This window comes from Pongo abelii, chromosome 18 (assembly GCF_028885655.2).
Source record: "Pongo abelii isolate AG06213 chromosome 18, NHGRI_mPonAbe1-v2.0_pri, whole genome shotgun sequence".
Taxonomy (NCBI): domain Eukaryota; kingdom Metazoa; phylum Chordata; class Mammalia; order Primates; family Hominidae; genus Pongo; species Pongo abelii.
Genome location: NC_072003.2, coordinates 58,675,961 through 58,682,026, shown reverse-complemented (window position 1 = coordinate 58,682,026; position 6,066 = coordinate 58,675,961).

Here is a 6,066-nt window from a genome sequence, read left to right as displayed (position 1 = left end):
TCAGGGTATGGCACTTTCACTTGTCAACAGCCTCCTTTTAGCATTATATTTATTTTATTGTTTTGCTCATTTTAATTTGTGTTTTTAATACCAAGAAACTTCTTAAAATAAGATATTTTATATTAAATGCACTTTGGAAAATTGATAAAAGTTACATTTTATTAGTGCATATTTATCTTATAAGTTCAAAGACGAAATATTACAAGTTAATCCGTAAGAATGGTAGATCATTTCAATCAGTAAAATCATTTGAAATGAGAATTAAGCATGAGAGCAAGTCTTTTGTTAGCCTCAGCTAATTTATTTCCACAATTTATTTTGATTTCACAACATTCAGCAGACCTTGAATCACCTAAATAAGTAGCTGCAAATGGTAATATTTATTAAGAGCTCATTTGCTATCTCAGAATACTTACAAATATCTACAAAGGCATGATAGCAGAATAGTAGAAAATGTACTTCACTGTTGAAAACCATAAATCTTTTACAAGTGATTGCATTATTGCATTTCTAATGACAAATGTGATCTGAAGCCCACACAAGCTTGAAATAAAAATAATAATAAAGTCTCAGTATAATGAAAAGAGTAGTAAACTTAAAGGAAATTTCCAGCCAGGAGAAGAGTTACTGACTGGAGGTAGAGATGAGGAGAGCTTAGGCATGGTATGATAGCGGGAGTAGAGAAGAGGATGTTTAGAATACTGACTTATTCTGGGCTGGGCGGGGTGGCTCATGCCTGTAATCCCAGCACTTTGTGAGGCCAAGGCAGGTGAATCACCTGAGATCAGGAGTTCGAAACCAGCCTAGCCAATATAGTGAAATCTTGTCTCTACTAAAAATACAATAATTAGCTGGGCATGGTGGCAGGTTCCTGTAATCCCAGCTACTTGGGAGGCTGAAGCGGGGAAGTTGCTTGAACCCAGGAGGAGGAGGTTGCAGTGAGCTGAGATTGCACCATTGCACTCCAGCCTGAGCAACAAGAGCGAAACTCCATCTCAAAAAAAAAAGAATGCTGACTTACTCTGTATCATAGTATCTTGAATAGACCATACTTAACTTGCAGGTCATCATCATTAGCAAGTAATCCAGTAAAAATAAGATGGATGCTGGTGTCTAAGCTCTCTTCTTTTATTGTCTTTAACACTGCCTAAGCCTAAATAAAAGAAGATTAAGTCAACAGAGCTTCAAAAATATGAATATATGTGTGCATGTATGTGTGCACACAGGTACAATATATGCACACATATACATATATGTACATATGTATATTGTGAGCAGATGTGGTATACATGAGGGTCTATGAATATGCATGTATATGTATAAACACAAACATTGCACCATATATTTGTAAAACTCTATTTTAGTAATACTTGAAGCATCCTGCATTCCTTTACAGACAAATATCTACTCTACGTATTATATAAACAGGGGGAATATTTAGACACTCAAGTTGACTTGTATGAAAGTACTCCCTTGATGCTAAATTTTATAGCTGTTTTCACTTTACTTAATGTACATATTGAACATAATCCTGAAGATTATATTATGGCTAGCACATGATTTTTCAGTTATTTCCTGGCTTCATGTCTCTCATAGAATGAGTTGGAATTTAGTATTATATGTAATTATGAGTTTCACACATTATCCATATAAAATAATAGAATATATATTTCACATATCATTTATATACTGATCGATGAATGGAGAACATATAATTTTATCAGTTGACTATGGCAGCTAGTGAGTACATTTCATTTTCACTCATCCTCTAGGTATTAAAAAATAATGAATACATCACTATGCTTTACTGTTTTGTGTAAATGTTTCATGCAGTTAAAGAGTTATAAAGTCAAAATAAAATGTTAGTGGCAGAGAAAGAAATGGCACAATATTAGAAGCAGAAGGAGTTTGTTTTCTGATCTGTTAGGAGTAAGACAGAAGCTTCTACTTTAGTCTAACCATGCTGTTGCTTTAACTAGCTAAGGGTTAGGCAAATGGTAGCCCAAAGGCTAAATCTGGCCCATGACCTGTTCTTGTAAATAAAGTTTTATTAGAAAACAGCCACACTCATCCTTTCACATATTTTCTGTGACTACTTCTATGCAACAATGGCAGAGGTGAGTAGCTGTAGCAAAGACAATAAGGCCTGTGAAGCCTAAAATATTTATCAACCAGCCCTTTACAGAAAAAGTTTGCAAGTCCTAAACTAGCCCAAACCCTTCTAGAAGGTGTAGCACAAGTGTTTCTACGCACCTAAGTGGTCCTGAGACGGCCTCAGCACCATCACCATTAAAGGGCATGGTAGGCACAGTCAGTCCTTCCCCATAACTAGTCGCCCATCCTTCAAGAACACAGAGAAGCACTCTCACAACCCCGTACCAGGCTGTCTGCCTCTAGTACACTTATGTTCTGTGTATTTTGTTATTGTATCATCAGGGCCTGTAGTTTTGCTTGAAGCATATTAGCAATAAAAATGTTAATACTAATTTATTCAACAAATATTTTTTAACCTCTACCCTCAGTAATTAGACACACACTATGTTCTAGATATTTGGCTAGATAAAACTGTATACATATTTTCTTATTTAGTTCTCATAACAACTCTTGGAGATAGGTCTTATTATCATCCCCATTTATGGAAGAAAACTGAGGCCTAGAGAGTTAAAAACTAGATCAAGTTCAGTTGGAATTGGCATTTGTACCAAGACTGCCTGCCTCTGAGACCCTTATCTCCCTTAACAAAGGTGTGACCCCAGCTATTCACATCTGCTGGAGGCTTCACTAGCTCCAGATGCTAAGGCTGCTGACAAGTGGGACAATGTTGCTGGTGCTGGAGGCCAAGGACTTAAATGTCTGTGTTGGTGATGCCAATTCCTAATTTGGGGAACATAAAGGATAACTCCACTGACAGTGTTTCTGCTGCTGCTGCTGCCAGAATTGCTATCCTTGCTCTTCAAACAATGAATACTGCCATTGGGATGAAACATGCACCACATCCCTGCCCGCATGACCAGTGTGAGTTTTGACAGTACCCTATGGAAAGTATAGGTGGACAGCTGTTTTAGTTTGCATTTATTTGTAACAGCCTGCTTATATAGGACTTACAGAGTCTAGGAGAATGGGGACAGTGCAAATCTGAGGGGCAACTCTCTCCTCCTTCTGAATCATGCTTTGTCATTGGACCAAATTTCTATTTTCATTCTCTCTTCCTTGGTACAAATTGTCTCTCCCAAAGTACCCAAGACAGTCACATCAATAAATGCCAGGGGGTCCTCGCACCTGACTCAAGGCCCTCTAGACTTATCCAGATTTAGCTGTGTTTTAGCAAGGGGCATAGTAAGCTTGAAACCTGTGCTTTAGACAACTCCCTGGATTCTCTCAACCATGGTTTTCTGCTTGATGCTTCTGATTACCTTCTAGGAAGATTGCCTGGAAACAATTACATTCTAATAGGCTATAGGCGACAGGTTTTTAGCTTCTTTGCAGGAAAGGCTGTTAAATTCTGCCACTATCCTTCTGGTAGGGGCTCTGTCTTCGTGAGCTCATGGGAATGCATTAGTAAGATGTAGTAAGGCCCACTAGGGGTGGAGAAGCCTGGATCCTGTTGGACATCTGAGAATATAGGTGCACAGAGGTAACGATAATCCCAAGCACCTGCCTAAAGTAAACTGTTATTTAAATGGAAGTTCAAAACAACCTGACAAAATTTGTCAATATGCACATGCACTTGGTATTTGATCAAACCTCACCAGGGCTGTAGGGGTAACCTCTGACCTCTGCTTTGAGTCAGAAAAATAATAACTTCTTCCTTGGAGGATAAAAGAAATTATTTTCTTAAGGCTATTCCAAGCCTCTCTCTCTCTCTCTTTTTCTTTTTTTTTTAGATAGAGTCTCCCTCTGTCGCCCAGGCTGGAGTGCAGTGGTGCAATCTCAGCTCATTGCAACCTCCGCCTCCCAGGTTTAAGCAATTCTCCTGCCTCAGCCTCCCAAGTAGCTGGGATTACAGGCATGTGCCACCACATCTGTCTAATTTCATATTTTTAGTAAAGACAGGGTTTCACGATGTTAACCAGGCTGGTCTCTCGAACTCCTGAGCTCAAGTGAGCCACGCAACTCGGCCTCCCAAAGTGCTGGGATTACATGCATGAGGCACAGCGCCAGGCCCCAGCCTTTTGAGAATTCCTGATTCTCTTCAATCTGCTAGTATTTTCCCCTTTCAAATGAGCCACACATTGAAGAGCTTTCCGGATTTATGATGATGCCCCATGCAAGCATAATATGACAGCATCATTTCTTGTGCATCGTAACACACATCCTGCACCTTTCCCTGTTGCTGTTGAGTACTGGCTCAGTGCCTATGCAGGGGCCCTGGCTGATCTCTTGGGGTTCATGGACCTCTAAGAGGCAGGTGGGCAGATGGAGATTTTCCATGGATTACCTCATATATTCTACTTGCTATATGGACACTTCCATTGATTGGGGATTGTTTTTCCTGCTAACTTTCCAAAAGAGCTGCTACAGAAAGGTTGAGTGCAATAACCCAGAAGTGTGGGGCAGTTGGCATGCAATGGGGACAACTTGAGACCATGGGAGATGACAATATGTGGAAACATTCTTTTCCATTCCTCTCCCAAGATTCACAATTAAAAAAAAAAAAGTCCACACAGACATTTGGAAGGCACCCAGTGAAACTAAGCAATCACCCTCACTTATACAAAGTACATGTACAGGTACCAGCCAGGTACATAGGAAATGGATCTGCTTGTATTTGCCCTCTTTCCTTTTCCACTCAATTTCTGCTTCATCTCTACTTTTGCTCCCTAAGAATTGCTCTCCCCAACAATATGTTAGTACAAAGTGTGGGCCCCAGGTTCTGCTTTCTACAGAACCCGGCTGAAGAAAATTCTCCAGCAGAGTTTTATTTAGGTAGAAATAGCATGTGTAGCCTTAATGTGTGAGGTAGGAGTCTTCAAGGTTTTAAACAATGTATAAATCCGGTGTTAGAGGAATGATGAGGCAAGGAAGAAAAATAAGACAAACCAACTACTAATCCTGTCCCTTTCAGTATGGAGAATTAAGGCTGTGCACTGACTGTTCTTGAATCTCAGTTTCCCTGTCTCTAAAACTGGAACATAAATAGCCTGTGGGTAGTAAGAATGAAATGAGATAATGGATAGGACACAAGATAGATTATGTCATGGTTAATATGTAGATTGTAGAATGAGGCAGACTTTGGTTGGAATCCCAGATCCATCTCTTGCAGGCTATGTTAGCTCTCCAAGTCAATATTTCATCTCAGTATAGCACGTAGTTCATAGGACCATTGTGAATTACAAACAAGGTTCACACAGTGCCTAGCACAGTGCTTGAAACAGAGCTGCTAGTAAATGTTATTTATTGTTATATTTTAAATTATTAGTGATGTTTCAAGTATTACACAAATATTAGCTATTAGAATAGTCCCCTTTTATCTGTAAGGGAAACTTTCCAAGACCCCAGCAGATGCCTAAAACCAAGGATAGTACTAAGCCCTATATATGTGATGTATTTTCCTATACAAACATACTTATCATAAAGTTTAATTTATAAATTAGACATAGTAAAAGACTAACAATAATAACTAATAATCAAATAGAACAATGATAACAGTGTACTATAATAGAGGTTCTGTAATCTCTCTCTCGCCCTTTCTATCTCAAAATATCTTAATATTTTCAGACCATGGTTGACTACTGGTAACTAAAATTGGAAAGAGAAACTGCAGATAAAGAGGGACTACTGTACTAGCTTGTTATAATTTTGATAATTTTCTTTTTCATAATGTGCATTTCCATCACTTACACTACATGGAAGACATGTCTTTCCCAAATGAAATGATTTCTACAATAGACATAAGTGACCTGATTACAGGATTTTCTATATAATTCTTGCACTTCTGTCACAATGAGAAGCTATACAATGGAATTTGTAGAACTGAAGTAAATATAATATGTACATGGGATGAGAGATTCGTGAAGATTTTTCATGTGTTAGAAACCAATAATTAAGAAAAGATCTTTCTTCAAG